Genomic DNA, 18,590 nt, shown 5'->3' on the forward strand with positions numbered 1-18,590 from the left:
AGTAAAAGGCTTCAAACAGCAACAGAATTTGCAATAAGATGTATAATCTTGGCACTTGTTCCCCAGGAATTATGCCTGGCTGGTTTATGATGTTGCTGAATTTATCTGCCCCATGTAAGCTTTTCCTCTATCTTCTTAGCTACCAGCTCAGAGGGGCAAAGTCACAGTATATTAAATGTGTGGAGAAATGTCCTCTGAAGAGACACATTGAAGACCAAGAAGATGTACAGTGAAATATTCTAAAGGTTAAAAAGTCATATTCTACAAGATGAGAAGCTGAGGATGAATTCTGGTGCAAATCTCATAATATATAATCCATTTTGGAATGGCAGTAACAGTTAAAGTAGAAGATGGGTCTGTTCATCATAAATAATGACATGAAAACCTGAATTCTGGAAGAACTGACATCTTTATATTATATATCAGTTTATATTATATATCAGTTATATATATATATATATATATATATATATATATATATATATATAGAGAGAGAGAGAGATTGGTTAAGGATGGATTCAATAGACTGGCTAAATCTCAGGGGTTGATAAGGACTGCAATAGGCACAAGGAAAGTTTCTCATTTGCAAATTTCTGTACTGACATGGATTGCCCCGTCGGATATCAACAGCTTACAAGTGCAACATGGCTTATGAATTGACTGACATGACACAGTCCTGACCAATAGCTCCAACCTCTGGCTAACTGCAGGAACATGAAGGTTGTATCTGAACCTACATCCATCTGGGGATATTCATCAGGCCGTAGGATCCTACCTAGGGTGCCTCATTTGGATCTGCATTGGAAACAGAATGCTCTCCCCAATCACCATTACATCAGAAGAATAAAACTAGCTGATTAAGAGGTTTTGAAAAAAAAATTACAGATGTATTTGTCTGTTTGTAAAATCTTAAAACCAACTCAGAATCTGTGAAGACTGTGATAATGGAGAGTCTCACACCGTAGTATATCTAGCATATCAGCTCACTCCTTGGTATACATAAAACCAGTGATATCATTTCTGTACCAAGCTCACAGCTCACTCCATGATGCCAACAGTTAGATCTACATTCTGCACACACAGCTCAACCCCCTTACCCCTTCCCAGTATCCATTGCACCATTGAGATATCCACTCCAGCACATGTTGCTCAAACACTTACATCCATACCACCACCAGTATGGCCTTCACTTGAACCCACACAGTTCATTGCTTAGTATCTATCCCACCAGTGAAATATGCACTCCAGTGTTACCAGCTCACCCCCCAGGTATCAGTACATCCAGATACACACTCCAGCACACTTCCCTATTTCCAAGGATGTCAAAGAGATCTGTTCTTTATTATATATTGTATAATGGGAAGCAATCCATTAAATAGAAAGTTCTTATGAACAATAAGCAGCCTAAGTCTCCCAGCCTTAGAAGCATGTAGGGAATATGGAAGATCAAAAAAACAACAAAATCACATAGCTAAAGTATTATTCAGTGTAGAATCAAGAAAGATAATAGTTTTGCAGTCACATGTGCCCGAGGGAATTCAGTACGTAACAATAGCCCTGGAGCAGAAAAGTCCAAGAAGCTGACCAGAACTGTGAGCAACGGTGAGGTTCCAGGTTGACCAACAAGGTTTCCGCAAGGGTCTGACCCAGACAGGTATTAGAGGATAGGTGTCCTAAAGAGCAATGTATTCCACTACACTCCTTGACAGCATAGGGTGCCAGTACTGTTGTAAACCTGCCTTCTTCCTGTTAGGTTATTTGCTAGTACTTTGTCAAGTTTGGTATGCTGTCTTACAGCTATCAATTACACTGTTCAACAGGTAGAAAGTTTTGGGCATAAAATTAGCTAATCTTACATAATTTTGGGGTGCTGAAAACGAAAATGACCCTAAAAAATGTTGATTGGCTCTAGTTTCCATGATATATTCACCCATCTAATGACGTAAGCCATTCAAAATTATGATGCAACTTCAGCTGCATATTGCGCAATTGATACTGGTGACCAATAGAAAATTGCATGTATACTGAGATGATGCAATATTAGCCTTTAATTGCATCACTTCACTGCATAAAAGCTGCAGTATCTGTAGCTGATTGTAGTTCGACAGCGTCTTTACATTTCGTTTTATGCTTATATAGGCTACTCAGTAATGCCTCGAACTTGTGTGAATAAAGCAGATAATTTCTGCTATATCTGCGGTGAAATAACTTTTATCTCACAAAAAAGGAGGATAACAGGAATGATTAAGAAAGCCTACAACTTGTATTTTGGCTGCAAGATAGGAGACCAGGACAAGAGCTGGGCACCACATATATGCTGCAATTCTTGTGGGACGGCACTGGAGCAATGGTTGAATGGAAAAAAGGCATCTATGCCTTTCGCTGTGCCAATGATTTGGAGAGAGCCAACAGATCATGTTAGTAATTGTTACTTTTGTATGGTGCCTCCAACAAAAGGGCTAAATAAGAAGAAAAAGTTATCTGTGCACTATCCAAATATTCCATCAGCAATACGTCCAGTTCCTCATGGAGAGGGGCTACCAATTCCTAAAGCACCAGAATCCTTCGTGGTTGAGTCAAGTGAGGAAGAACCTGAAGCGTGTAGTCATCAACCGTCAACCTCACATGACCCAGACTTTCTTCCATCCACACCCACTGAACCACACCTCATTACACAAGTGGAATTGAGCGATCTTATCAGAGACCTGGATCTTCCGAAGAACAAGGCAGAGCTTTTGGGGTCAAGACTACAACAGTGGAATCTCCTAGCAAGTGATGTTCGTACGTCTTTCTACCGTCATCGTCAGAAAGATCTGATCCCATTCTTTGTCCAGGATGGTGATATTGCTGTATGTAACAATATTCATGGTTTAATCTCAGCCATCGGCGTATGCTATGATCCCGATGAGTGGAGGCTGTTCATTGATGCTTCAAAGGCGAGTCTTAAAGCTGTTTTGCTCCATAATGGCAATCAGCTGCCATCAGTTCCAGTTGCTTACGCAGTTTCAATGAAAGAAACGTATGAAAACTTGAAAGAGCTTTTAAGGTGCATCAACTATGATGAACATCAATGGTCGATTTGTGGTGACCTGAAGGTGATTGCTATCCTACTTGGACTTCAAGGTGGATATACTAAGTACTGCTGCTTCCTCTGTGAGTGGGACAGTCGTGCGAGAGAAATGCACTATGCCAAAAAAGACTGGCCATTACGCCAGTCATTGCAGCCTGGAGAAAAAAATGTTAACTATCCAGCACTTGTAGACAGCAATAAGATCTTATTACCTCCATTACACATCAAGTTGGGATTAATGAAAAACTTTGTTAAGGCAATGGACAAGAATAAAGCAGGTTTCAAGTACCTGATTAGCAAATTTCCAGCACTTAGTGCTGCAAAAATAAATGAAGGAGTCTTTGTTGGGCCACAGATTCGTAAACTTATTCATGATGATGAGTTTCTTTCTCTGTTGCGTGGAAAGGAAAAGGCTGCCTGGACAGCATTTGTATCAGTGACATCAAATTTTCTTGGAAACAATAAAACACCAGACTACAAGAAAGTGGTAGAAAAACTCATCCAGACTTACAGAAATCTGGGTTGCAACATGTCTCTAAAAATTCATTTTCTACATTTGCATCTGGATTTTTTCCCACCAAACTGTGGAGCAGTGAGTTATGAACACGGAGAGCGCTTCCATCAAGACATTGCAGCTATGGAAAGAAGATATCAAGGTAAATGGAGCCCATCAATGCTTGCTGACTATTGCTGGACAGTTGTAAGAGAGAGCCCTTTCCTCGAATACAAGAGAAAAGCCAAGAGAAGCAAAACCGACACAAACTGAAGACAAAACTAGTGAGAATCGTAAGTATTAAAATGATTCAACTTAGCTTATGGCTATAATTTTTCTTGGTAATCCTATGCAATATATTATGCCATTTAGGCTTTGTTATGTAGTCAATATCACTTGCTTTATATTTGTGGAAAGACATCTATCTATATAATTATTGTGCATTATGTAGTCATTATGCCTATAGTAGAAAACTTTCCGTTTACAGAAAAACTAGAGCCAATTGACAAATTTCATTGTTATATTTGAACTCAGAATGTGAAATTCATTAAGAAATGGATCCTTTTGTTTCCAAAACTGGCAAAAAATAAAAATTTGTTGAACAGTGTTATATGTGCACACTTGGTGCTAAATGATGCAATAAAAAAAACTAAAAGGTACTGTATTTAAAAAAAACATATTTGAAAAAAGATGTGAAAATCTTTTGGAAACAGCATATGAAACCAAGTACAATACTAAATAAAAGCAATTTACATGAATTATTAAGATATTAATAGTTGAAGCCATGGGGGCAACTAGAAACTACAAGACCCTATAGCAAAAATCTTATAAGATCTCCTTGCTAAACATAAAGCAAAACAAAAAAACATTAAACAACATCCTAATTACCACAGCCATGTGGCACAGGTCCTGGGCTACAGCATATATCATTTTCTGCCAAAACGAATCTTGTTTTTAACTCCTCTTATACTGGCCAGTAACATAAAAAAAATGTTTCCATGTATGGATGGTTAAGATGAAGAAAAATGTTCCCTTACATTTGTTGCCAGTAGGAGGACTGATGTTCCCCCTTAAATTGGTGGTCAGTAGGAAGAAGAATCATTCTTTACATTGGTGTTCAAGAGGAGGAAAATTCTCCAGTTATGTTGGTAGCCAGTAGGTAAAAGAATGCTTCAATAGATTGGTGGCCAGTAGGTAGCAGAATGCCCCCTTATATTGGTGGTCAGAAGGAGAAAGAATATTTCCTTGCATTGATGGTCATTAGGAAGAAAAAGTCCCCTTACATTGATGATCAATAGGAAGAATGCCCTATACCAGGGTTCTTCAAACTGTGGCCCAAGGGCCAGCTGAGGCCCTTTGCGTGCCTTTATCTTGCACTGATTCTTCTACTGACACCAATAATGGTGCATTATTTCTTCCATTGATACCAATTATGGTGTACTATTGCACCCACTAATACCAACAATGGGGCACTACTCTTCTTCCTTCTGACCACCAACCCTGAGGCCATGTTTATTCTCACTGGTGTTGGAAGAGAGACATTTTCTACCACAGATGGCCACAATCCAGCCCTACTAAAGTCTGAAGGACAGTAAATTGGCCCTTTGTTTGAAAAGTTTGGAGACCCCTGCCCTATACAATGGTGGTCATTAAGAGAAAGAATGCTTCTATACATTTATGGTCAATAGATGGAAGAAGACTCTCTTACATTGGTGGTCAGAAGGAGAAAGAGTATTTTTCTACATTGATGATCAGTAGGTGGAAGAATGCCTCCATACATTGGTGGTCAGAAGGAGGAAGAATGTCCCTTACAATAATGGTCAGCAGAATAAAGAATGCCTCCTTACATTGATAGTCAGTGGGAAGAATGCCCCCCATTACAATGGTGGTCAGTAGGAGGACGTATGTCCTGTTACATTGGTGGTCAGAAGAAGAAAGAATATTTCCTTACGTTGATTGTCAGTAGGAAGAAAAAGTCCCCTTACAGTGGTGGTCAGTGGGAAGAATGGCCTATAGAATGGAGGTCTGTAGGAGGAAGAATGCCCTTTTATATTGGTGGTTAGTAAGAGAAAGAATGCTTCCATACATTGGTGGTCAGTAGATGGAAGAAGGTTCCCTTACATAGGTGGTCAGAAAAAGAATGCCTCCCTATCTTAGTAATAAGTAGGAGGTGGAATGGCCCTTACATTGATAGTCAGTGGGAAGAATGCCCCCCATTACATTGGTGGTCAGTAGGAGGAAGAATGCTGTATTACATTGATTGCCAGCAGGAGGAAGTATGTCCTGTTACATTGGTGATAGAAAGAGAAAGCATATTTCCTTACATTGATTGTCAGTAGAAAGTAAAAGTCCCCTTACATTGGTGGTCAGTGGGAAGAATGCCCTATACAATAAAGGTAAGTAGGAGGAAGAGTGCCCTTTTACATTGGTGGTTATTAAGAGAGAGAATGCTTCTGTACATTGGTGGTCAACAGGAGGAAGAATGCCCATTACATTGGTGGGCCCTAAGTGAAAGAACATTCCCTTACATTTATGGTTAGTAGGAGGAAGAATGCTTCCTTACATCGGTGATCAGTAGGAATAAGAAGAATATCCTCTTACATTATTGATCAGTAGGGGAAAGAATGCTTTCATATATTGTTGGTCATTGGGTGAAAGAATGCCACTAATGACCACCTATGGTGAAATGAAGGTAGGAAAAAGAAAGCCCCCTTGCACTGATAGTGAGTAGGAGGAAGATTAACCCTTTACATTGGTGGTAATTAGAAGAAAGAATGCCCTCTACATTGGTGGTCAGTAGGAGAAAGGATGACCCTTACAATGATAATCAGTGGGAAGTATGCCCCCATTACATTGGTAGTCAGTAGGAGGAAGAATTCTTCCTTACATTGATAGTGGGAGGAACAATGCTCCCCTTGCATTGATGATCAGTATGAGAAGGAATGCCCCTTGCATTGATTATCAGTAGGAGGAAGAATGTCCCTTACATTGTTGGTCACTAGAATATAGAAATCCTCCTTACTTTGGTGGTCAGTAGGAGGAAGAGTGCCCCTTACATAGATGATCAGTGGGATAAAGAAATCCTCCTTACATTGATAGTCAGTAGGAGGAAGAACTCTTCCTTACAATGATGGTTAGAGGGAGGAAGAATGTCCCCTTACATTGGTGGTCATTAGGAGGAAGAACATTCGTTACATTGATGGTCAACAGAATAAACAATGCCTCCTTGCACTTTTAGTCAGTATGGGAAGGAATGCCCCTTGCGTTGATTGTCAGTAGGAAGAAGAATGTCCCCTTACATTGGTAGGTCAATAGGAGAAAGTGTGTCCCTTACATTGATGGTCGATAGAATAAAGAAAGCCTCCCTACTTTGGTGGTTAGTAGGAGGAAGAGTGCCCCTTATATATGTAGCGCTACCCTCGTGGGGGCTGCTGTGTTGTGCATACCCCTAAGCTCTCTCTGCATAGCCAGGCAACAGGTATTTCTCACATAGGCTTGCATCGAAGAGTCAGTGACCAGTACGTGGGCTTATTTTAGTTATTTTATTAGGGGAAATAACTTGGAAAGGGAAAGAGGGATGTCCAGTTTGGATTGAAATACTTAAGGGCGAACAACTTCCTTCCTTTGTACAAAGACAGATCCTGGACTGTTTTTTTCTGTGAAAGCCATCAGTTTTTGCTGATCAATAGCAACAGCCCTTTACGGGTGAGGAACTAGCAGCCCCTCAAAAATCAGCTTAGCTATTTGTAACTACATGCAGAGATATCTTCTTTCCCCCTATAGAGATGCTCCTAGCTCAACAGCCTGCAAAAACTACCAGCCCTCCTGGCTGCTCGGAAGATCTCCCAGGACAAGGATAAAGGATTGAGCCCAGAACTGTCCTTAGAACACTTGCGACATGTGGCAGTCTTCCAGAGAGTGGCTGCTGTACTCAGTCTATCCTCCTTGCTCCCTGCTGCTCTAGGTCTCGATCCCATTCACACCTCACTGCTGAATGTACCCTCCTGAGCCAGCCCAAGCCCAGCCTGGAGGCCACCCCCCCAGACCTAGGGGATCCCTCCCTGACAGGCACTGACAGTCTCCTCAGCACACTCACAAGAGCACACATTAGACATAGAGATGGCCTTGTCTCCCCCCCCCCCACACACACATACACAGCAGGTGATTGACAGGCTCAGTTGTGCATGTTTTCCTGGTGCATGTACCATGTTGCAGCCCTCAGACGGACCTGTGCAAATGGAAGCTAAATAGGACTACTGACATTATTCAAAATACAGAGTCTGCACAGCGGTGGAGTCACTTCCTTCAAAAGTCTTTATTTAAGCTAGACAGTGCGCCTGGGAAACTTGCCCTTCTAATGCGTTTTACCAAATTGGGCCTATTCTTAGAGATCTCTACGACTAAGCCCAACCTGGTGAAACTCCTCACCACCAGCACCTAACTCTCCCCCTCTAATTCATCTTCTGCTTCTAATTGCCTCATGGCATTCCACATGTTGGTGGAGAGCAAACATAACACTCTATGCAAAGTAATCATAGCTGGCATGTGGCCTTCTGCATAAAATATTGGCGACTGAGTGTCTGACACTTTGTTGTAGCACAGGCCCCATCCCCACCCCCTGCTTTCTGAAGCTAAGAAATATCCTTTGATGTGAGAACTTTGAACAGCTGTAGAGTAGAGAAGGCCTATGTAGGAGGATTTGTTTCAACTCTGCATGTAGGCAAGTACGGCTTGTTTTCTCCACTGCAGGGGGTGCTCAATCAAGTGGCACCTCAGCCTAGAGAGGAAGTACAGGAGAAACAATGTTTCTCTGTGGTTTCCTGGCTCAATAGAGCAGTGTTCCAGCTGTGCTGTGACCCACGGCAGCCATCTTGGGTCAGCAGGGTGTATTTAAATCCCTGGCCCCTAGGTTTTGGTGTGCTTCAGGTGTGTTGCTAGTGTAGGGAGAGAGACCCCATTTGTTAGGGAAAGTAACTAGCAGTAAGGAAAGGTTCCTGACAATGAGGAAAGATTATGGACTTGCTATCCTGGAAGCAGCTTCCCCCTTGGGACCGGACCAGCCAGGCCATGCATCACTCTCTGAAACAGACACTGTCGGCATCTCTCCTCCTACACTTCTGACTACATTGAACTGTGAGTTATTTCCCTAGTGGTGTTCTTCTGCCAGGGTGTCTGTAACTTTGGCATTTCGTTTAATACAAGTGATTAAAAAAAATATTTTTTAAAGTACAGTGTTAAAAAAAATATATTAAAGTGTCCCCATCCCTTCGTGCTTGCACAATGCAGCACTCACCAATTTATTCTCTAGGGCCTCTGCTTTAAAAAATGTATAATGTTTGGGGGTTCTAAGAACTTTTCTAGCAAAAAATACTGATTGTTACATGTAAACAAAAAGTGCCAGAAAAGGCTTGTTCTTCAAGTGCATACGTCCCATAGGGGGTACCTTAGCATGATCACTAATTTTTAAAATTTGCTATATAAAGTATAAGAATAAATAAAAATGGCATACTTAGAACATTTGACTCTGGATAAATTTATTTTTCCCTCCAGCTCTGTACAATAACAATTTTAGGAATTATGGAACCTAAATTAATAACAGAAAAGGAATGCAGACAGTAAAAATTCTGGTGTCCCCTAGCAGTCTAGCACTGCCCCTTTGCACTGGAGGTCAGTGTAGAAATGCCCCCTTGCATTGGTGGTCAGTGTAGGTGGGATATCAGTTCACCATTGTAAACATCTCAGAGAATCCCTAGCATTCTTAGAATCGACTGTAGGATTCCATAGAACCCTGGTTGCAAAAGGCTGCTGTAGATAATACATATACATTTAATTCTAAGATTTGTCCCGTTTATAATTACACTAAAGATACATTTCTGATGCATAGCAAAATGATTTACAAATTAAATAAAGACTTTTTTTTTAATTGTGCACAATTTTTAATGCAGCGCCAATGAAAGTAATAATCAAAAAGAATGAAAATGAGAAAAAAAAGTTTATATATTAATGGTTAAAAAAAATGAAATACAAGAATCAACAGAAAAATAATAGCTATAGGATAAATGATTTAATTAGGGCTGAATAAAGCAATGTTGTTACATTGTATTTCTCAGTGTTAAGCATACTGTTTCGCCGCAAAACGCTAATACAAAAATGCTACAAAATGCTGAAAAACTCACATTTTTAACGTGACTACACAGCTAACATTACCAGCGTTATTAAAATGCCCAGTGTGCATGGAGCCTAAGGTTTAGTTTGCACAGATTCATATAATTGGGGCTTCACAGTGGATGAGGAGCAAAGTGGTATCTTATCCAGTACCTCATTCCTTTTCACTAGATGCCACTCTATTAACATGTAGAGCCTTTTACCTTTTTTATGAGATGAAATCACCCATACCTCTTTATTACACTTGTCTCTCTATTAGACACTTTGGGAGTTGATTTACTAAAACTGGAGTTTTAGTGCAAAATCTGGTTCAGCTCTGCATAGAAACCAACCAGCTTCCAAGTTTTTTGTCAACACTTAATTGAACAAGCTGAAGTTAGAAGCTGATTGGTTACTATGCAGAGCTGCACCAGATTTTGCACTCTCCAGTTTTAGCAAATCAACCGCTTTACCTCATACCTATCCATTCATAGTGTTCTTTGTTCTTTTTTTTTAAAAACATTCAGTGCCCGGAATTATGTCTAATGATTCAGCTTATGTGTCTCAATACCTTCGGCCAGGTTCACATTAGTGGGCTGTGGTTTGGGCACAGCTTAATTGTATGCATGTTTTACACACGGTTTTAGGTGCGCTCCTTTTGATTTCTCTTAAGCCATGTGCTTTCATTTTTGATGCACATTCAGTAAACGCATGGTCTAAAAGGAGTAAGTGGAAGTGTACCTAAAACCGTGTGTAAAATGTGCATACATTTGCAGCACACCAGCATGAACCCATCCTTACACATCTTTGTTACATGCATTGCTTAACGCCTCTCTGTATGCCCCTGCCTATTAAGAACTTTAGGTCTGACTCAGCAGTAAGAATGAGTGAATGCATCTGGATTCAGCTTGTGGGGTATTAGTCAAACCCAGCGTGAAGTTCAAAATTGTAAACTTAAAGCATATGTAAACCCAACATTTCATATTCCTGATATGCGCCTGCTGTACCATGTACTTGTATGAAAAAGTATCCTGTTCTTTTTGTATTGTTTCCTTTGTGTGAAATCCCTGGTGTTCCTGTCCATCCTTCTGCTTTCCTATTAAAAACTGACCATACTAAGCAGGACAGCAAGCGTTTTTGGTTCTCTAGCTGTGCCTGCTCTCCTCCAATAATCAGACTTCTGCTTACACGCAGCTGAGAACAAAGGGAAAGTGATCACTTATAAAGAAGGGGAAAAAAAGTATTTATAATGTTTTTTATGTCTATATACAAATGTTTTGCCTTTCATTTCTATTTTTAACTGAATGTTTTTTTACAGTGAGTGTGAGAGTTTACAATCACTTTAAAGCCGAAACCCACTGAAGACTATTGGGGTGCAGTAAAAAAAAGTCAGAGGGCAAGGGGAAGTACCACCATCTACCAGAGTAAACATATAAAGAGGAGAGAGAACTACCTCTCGGGGGTGCTGTAATTAGTATGGCAGACAAAGGTACAGTTTCAGGTCTCCCCACTTCATCGGTCTCCAAACTGTGGCCCTTTGCTTGCCTTTATCTGCCCTTATCTACACTATTCCATCCACTGACACCAAAAATGAGGCATAATTCCTGTCATTAACACCAACAATGGGGCACTATTCCTTCTACTGACATTATCACAAGGGCAGAATTCCTCCCACTGACACCAACATTGGGGCATAATCCCTTCCATTGACACCAATGTTGGGGCATGATTCCTTCAACTGACACCAAATTTGGGGCATCATTTTTTCCATTGACACCAACGTTGGGGCATACTTCCTTCCATTGACACCAACAATGGGCCACTGTTCCTCCCACTGACACCAATAATTGGGCATTATTCCTCTTACCAACACTAACAAAAGGGCACAATTCCTTCCATTGATACCAACGATGGGGCAGAATTCCTTCCATTGATAATAATGATGGAGCACTCTTCCTCCTACTCTCACCAACAATAGAACACTATTCCTTCCACTGAAACCAACGATAGGGAACTAATCCTCCCAATGACATTAATTGCAGGACATTGTTTACTTCCACTGGACGCCAGGACATTTTCCTATTCTCAGTGGCCCTAGTTTGGCCCCCCTAAAGTCTGAAGGACAGTAAATTGGCCTTTTGTTTAGAATGTTTGGAGACCTCTGCACTTGACCATCCCTTGTGGGAGCCCAATCAGGGTACAGGGTATGCATTCTTGCTTACCATGGACTGACTTACCTAATCAAGGTATGACCACCGTAAAAGGGAACATTTGGGGCACTAGGATACTTACTAAGGGGCACTTAGAAGATTTTGTACAGGAACATATATTGAGGACATCTTGTGTTGACTGTTAATTTGTTACACTTAAATATCTTCAACAAAAAATGTTTATAGTTAAACAGCTTGGCATGAAGTTACTTGAGCAAAATTTTAAAGGGATGCATGCATGTATGGTGTATCACAAAGAATAGGGCTTGAATAGGGAACACAACAAGATAGAGAAGATACAGTACAAAGGCCTAATATGCAGTGAAGCTACTTAGAGAAAGCTATGTAGCTAATGTCTACCGTACTTCTGTCTATCTGCCTAATCAGTCCGCCTGTCTGAAAGAGGTGACCTGGCAAAGGCCCCGGTAGTGAAGGAGTTTCTGTGCTTAATTTTTCAAATACATAAGAAGGCGAGGCTGTATATACAGCTGAAATGAGGTGAGATATGTTGGGAGGTCACCACCCTAAAATCCAAAAATATCAAGGTACAAGAGAAAAGGGATATCAAGTGCTGATCTACCAGTATAAGCATAACAAAGATCCAAAAAATACACATAAAATTATATAAAATAGCATCACAATTTTTATTTTATTATTAAGAGAATATGGAAACAAACTACATATGATAAAATGACTGAAAAATCATGATTTGCGCAATACAGTTGTTGTTGAATAATGTCAGTAGTCCAGATTCGTTTCCTATTTAGCTGCCATCTGTACAGGTCTGTCTGAGGGCTGCAACATGGTATACCTACCAGGAAGTCCATCACCCCTTGCAGAGTGCTCTGGTGAAGATCTGATGTGGGCTTGTGTCTCAACCTCCTTAAGGACTCACACCCTCTCCAATCTGCTGATCGCACAGATGGTCCCCTATCCATTTTTTTCTGTGACAGTTTTGTTCTACTGCTGGTCAGCTGTCATCTGCACAGATATTTCTAAGGGCTACAGTCTTCTATATTCACTTAGAAAGTTTATCACTCCTTGTGAGGTGCTCTGGTGAAGATATGATGTGTGGGCTTAGACTATGTGCTTCAGCTCTTTTACGGGCTTACACATTCTCCAATGTGCAGATAGCACAGATGGTCCATTATTCATTTCCATCCATTTTTGAAAGTCTGGGATTCAGACAGGGATTCAGCCTTTTTATTGTAAAGCACTGAGCAAACTGTTAGCGCTATATAAATCCTGTATAATAATAATAATAATAATAATTTTAACCCAATAGACACATTTCTCTCTCTCTACTTTGACATTACAAGGTGGTATTCCTTGTAACTGTCACCTCTGCAAGTAGAGTCTCACTTTTTTGCTGCAAGCAGTGGAATATAAAAAAATTCATTATGTTTATCTTACTCTTCCATGTTGCTGCTTTCTTGCTGTTTCCAGCACAGTTGAACATTTAGTTCTTTAATTGTCTTTTTGACTGTCATTAATTCATCCACATTTAAACAAGTTGTTTTACTCTGGTTCTATAAAAATTGAAGCCTAGAAATAAGTAGTATAAATATCTGTATAAACTCATAGTGATTAGATACATTTTCTTTTTTGGCAGTGAATAAAGCAAAGCATCTCAACACGTGGAAGGTAAGGGGTTACCAGGACACCTCAAAAATGTCTAATATTATAACTATGCCAAGTCGTGCCAGTAACTGCCACATTCTCCACCATGTACAGTGGCACAAAGCCTACATTGTTACTCTGCATCTCCCTAGATACGATCTAATAGTCCTTTCTTTCCTCTTTCCTGAGCTCTGGCACCCATCCTCTGGCACTTGGCAGTAAGAGCTGTCTAATTATATAACCCCAGTTGGCCTCACTGGTAAGCAGATATGCCCAGTGTTGTTTAAATGCCATGTATTGAAGGTAAACACTGAGCTGATCCCAAATGACACCTAGGCTTGAAAACACATTCTTCTGAAAAATAACAATGTCCTAGAGACAAACACGCATAGGATCCCACCACACTGAGAAATTTAGCATTTGTTAGCAATCTTTTTCAATACAGAAACATTTGTTAAGTTAACCAAATCACAAAACTGTATTGGAAGATATATCAGACGCAGAAATAGTTATCTCAGTTGGTTTATCTAGTCCAAGCTGGCTATCTGAAAATGCCAGAAAAGTAAAAGTGTTGGTAAGAACCTGCTGAGTAAGTTCTGTTTTAAAAAATAACAAATGTGAGCATTAGGGATAAGGTTTGGACTCCTCATTATCATGTGTCTGAGGCAAATTTATGTGCAGACTCATCCAGGAGAACCACGCATGCTTAGAAGGGTCAGTAAGGGGATTTTAGGATAAGCCAATGCTCTCACAATAAATGTGTATATGTTGGAGGTCTCAACAGAGCAGTGATAATGTCACTGTGTTGGAAGCTGCATAGAGAAAGCATAGGGAGAGATCACAAACTGCATATGGAAAGATTGGGGACAGTTAGAAAACTGTATTTTAATTCTGATGGCTAGCTCTTATGGTAATTCTGATGGCTAGCTCCTTGCTGCTTCAGTGGTCACTTTTAGCTGCCATCCTGTTCATAGCAAACGTTATATTTATGTATTTTTGTTGCAAATTGGCTTTTGTTTCAGGTGGGAAGTATTTCAGGGGTTTCATATACTTGGAGACTGTTATATTTTTAATGTTGGTAAACCAATAATTTTGACTGTCACTGCTTTTTAATTTGCAACAAGGCTTCAAGTAAAAAAAAAACAAGTGAACTTTGTTTCAGGAGTTTCACGAGTGGTATTTTGAGATTTCCATTTTTTTTTCATTTATATTTTATGTTGATATGGCCATTTTTATATTTGGGGCACTCAAAGTGCATTATTCACTTGCTATTAACCAGCTGTTCTTGGAGCTGCTATTTCTTCTCAGCACATTGCACACTGAAAGAGAAAAATCTAAGCGCAAGTACAATAAGCACCTAAACCACCTCAAATGATATCAGTCACACTCATTGCACATCCTATTCCCATACTTAAAAGTTAGGCAACAGTTAGGCCTTTTATCCCTGGTTAAAACTGTCCTGGTGCTGCCTAGTCCTACAATGCTTTATCCTCTGCAGAATAAAAATATTTGTAGTAAAGCCCCAGCCTGTGCTTTTTGTCTCTAGTAAGTTTGGGCCTAGCCTTGCATCATTTGCATTTTCTTAGTTGAGTTAGTAAAACACCTGCCTGTACTCTTTTTCTCAAGTATATTTCAGCCAATTCTTAAACAGTCCAATTTTACACATCTGTGATCACTTATTTTAGAGTGTAGAGTTTTATAGAAATTGCCCAGGGACAGGATAGATTTGCATCAGCAATTAAAGGGACAACCTTAACAAACTTCTGGCTAAATTCTTTAAAGGATAAGTTCACCTTGTAACAAAAAATTATAAATACACTTTTTTGCAGGTAAAAAAATGTGCATTTATTATTTTTTGTTTTTGGAGCCTCTAAAGCATTGCACCAGTGATCAGCAGATAGCTGGTGCCATACAGATCTTCCTCTGACCTGTCACTGTATTTGCTTGCTTGTACATCCCGTATAGTCATGCAGATACTTACTGACAGGAAGGCTCAATGAACTACCATGGCACTGTGGAGCGTCATGGTAGTTAATTGAAAACTCCAAGCCGAAAGCCACATATGCCGTCAGAACATGTAGTTTTCCCATTCACAGGGGGTGCGGGGGCCGGTCCATTTGTAGCATGTTACATGTTACACCCTGAATATGGGTGTAACATGTTACGAAAGGTGACCTTTAGGTCAAAGCAGCCTTTTATAATTTGAGGAAAAAGCATGTTTCACTACTAAAACTACTAGGAAAGAAACATTTTTTTAAAAATTCAGCTATTTATTTCTTGCTATTACAGTAAATTCCCACCAAAGAACAATCCAAAATAAATTCTCCTGCTCCTGACGATCACAGCGGTACCACATATGTGTATGTTAGTTTCTGTTTGCTCATTTAGCTTCTTTATCTTTCCTAAAACACGCTGACACTGATACTAATTTAAAAAATGCTTTTTTTAAAAAAACATGCTGACCCTGACCTTTGACCCTTACCTTGATCCTAACACTCACCCTGATACTGACCTAGAGCAAACTTTGATATAGCTATTTTTTTCTTTATCTTAAAAATGTTACAGGAATGTGTAGGGCATGTCGGTCTGTACCTGCCCTTCACAGTTTAAGTCATTGCTAAAACCAGTAATAATTGAATTCAGAGGCAACTATTTAATATGATAAAAAAAGTAGACACATCTATATAGGCTTACAGATACAACCAGCACTTTGAGGGCAACCATAATGCTGATGCACCTCGCGATGAAATTTAGTGTGTAATCCCTGGTTTACTGCACATCTTTCTCCCCTGCAAGAAGAGAAAGATGCAATGTATATTTCTCTTCATTCAGAAGAGAAAGAAAACACATGGGTGGGCTGCACAGTGACTGATTGATCACCTTTTTTTTAAACTGTGGTGGTGCACAAAGCTAAACACCTAAGTGTACAAAAAGTGCATGTGAAAATACAAATGCAAAAAAATGCATGACTAGAGCACCAGAGATAGGTCATCCAAATCTCCCCCCCCCCCTTTAGCTATACTTAAAGAAAAACATGACACCAATTTTGGAGTAAATGGCCAACATGGCCTTTTATTAACAAACATTTTAACACCAACCAATTCCTTATAACAGAAACATACAGAGTTGTTGTTGTTGGTCTTCGAAGGCACCCCACAAAATGATCTGAAATGCACCTGCGGACAACCATATTACACAAAGGCCTCCAGCCGCAACCAACCAGCTTGGAGACAACCATACCGTCCGCAGTGCAGCACCACCACCTTCCAGTTAAACCTTGGTTAACTGGAATGTCCCTGGGCACACCATACCACCGATGGTTCCCACACCATTATCTGTACCTCCAAGATAAGAACCGCCTCCAAGACCAACAACCGCCCAAGATCGAAATAATCCCCTTTTTCCCCAAGAGGAACACAATACTCCCTATAATAGGGAGGGCGGGAGGGAAGCTCACTCACCAACGTCCAGCTCCGAATGATGCCCCCCCCCCACCGGGACACCCCACCCTAAGGTGCGGCAGAGCCCACCCACGCTCTCCCTCTACCAACCAGCACCCCCCAGCTATACTTTTCCACACCCCCTGGCACATAATTAACCCTTTTTATTCTCCTTCCCACTCTAGGCCTAGTCATGCCTGCCCTGCGCTAATTTTCTTTTCCTTTTTTCGCTACGGGCATTTCTCTTAAGCAACTGTTTCACCTCCCAAAGAAATAGGACTCTGCCCTGACTCCCCGAGGTGCAAGTTCCTGACAGGGGCAAGGCTCAACATGGTCCACCTAACCAAAAGGCCTGGCAGACCTACTCTCCTCGTGGTCAGCTGAAGTCGACCCCTGAGAACTAGGTGAGGGGTTCTCCCAAAGAAAGACCCCCAGTTCAGGGGAGGAAAGAACCTAAAGGCTCTTTCAATCTCCTTCAATATCCTGGACTTCAGGGTAGGCCCGAGGAACTACTCCCTCCATCCTAGGAAAAACAGACAAAAGTGCAACATGACAAAATGTGAGGAAAAAATAAATTAAATAAATAGTCCTGATGCTGGTGCACAGGCTAGGCCTTGCGGCCTAGTAGCAGAAATTACCCTGGACTTAGCCAAAAGGCCTAGCCCATAGAGGCAGAGTACAGAAAAAACTCAGAGACATAAACTTGTGCATGTTCACACTGTAGACATCCCAGAGCACCTCCCAGGGGGCACAGACACTCTGGGTTCTCTGCATTCCAAGCCCATGACCAGACCAGGTAGACCCATTCATGTCAGGAGGCACTGGGCCCTTCCATTCTTCCCAGGAGAATTATTCCTGTGCCCCACATGCTGTGGGCACCCTGGTTTCTGTTCCAGCCAGTACTAGCCTTCAGAGTCCCCATCATACCAACAGGGCTTAGAAGTGTTAACCAGCAACAGTGACTGATCACTCTGATAGCCAGTCAGTGGCTTTCACAGCGATCAGGTAACTGGGAGTCCCGGATCTGATCATTAGTGCGAGACCCAGCACTCTTGTTGAGAGCCCAGTCTCTGTCCTGGGAGTGCGCTGTGTGGCACATTCCCAGTGCAAAGACAGGTAAACTCATATGCGCCCTCACAGATACAAATCCATTTCCTTGAGGCACATATATGTGTACTCTCAGGGTTAAAAAGGATTTTTTTTTCATACAATGTCTCTTTTGCAATAAAATAAACTTACTTGCCTGTTGGCAATGTTCTGCAGCATGTACACTAAGTTGAGCATGCACAGCTCAGTTCCCATTTCCAGCATGGTGCCTATGTGCCAGGATGAATGACTCCTGGGCATGTGTAGAAGTGATGTCATGCCAGGTCAGCTAATCAAAAAAAACAGCCACCTGAAAAAAAACACAGGAGAAGATCTCAGTACTGGCGAAGGACCTTGTGGGTGTCAGATTGTTCAAGCAGAAGTAAGTAGTTCTGACTTTACGCTCTCTATCATAAAAGCCTGATGAGATGGTTTATTTGTATTATCTGGCACAGAGGCTGTTCTGCTGTTTCTTTGCCCTGCAATGTGTTTCACTCTTCTCAGATCTTAAGTTTAATTGTCTCACT

The sequence above is a fragment of the Staurois parvus genome, unplaced genomic scaffold (genome assembly GCF_062004578.1).
Source record: "Staurois parvus isolate SC_StPar_1 unplaced genomic scaffold, SC_StPar_1.0 ptg000818l, whole genome shotgun sequence".
Lineage (NCBI taxonomy): Eukaryota > Metazoa > Chordata > Amphibia > Anura > Ranidae > Staurois > Staurois parvus.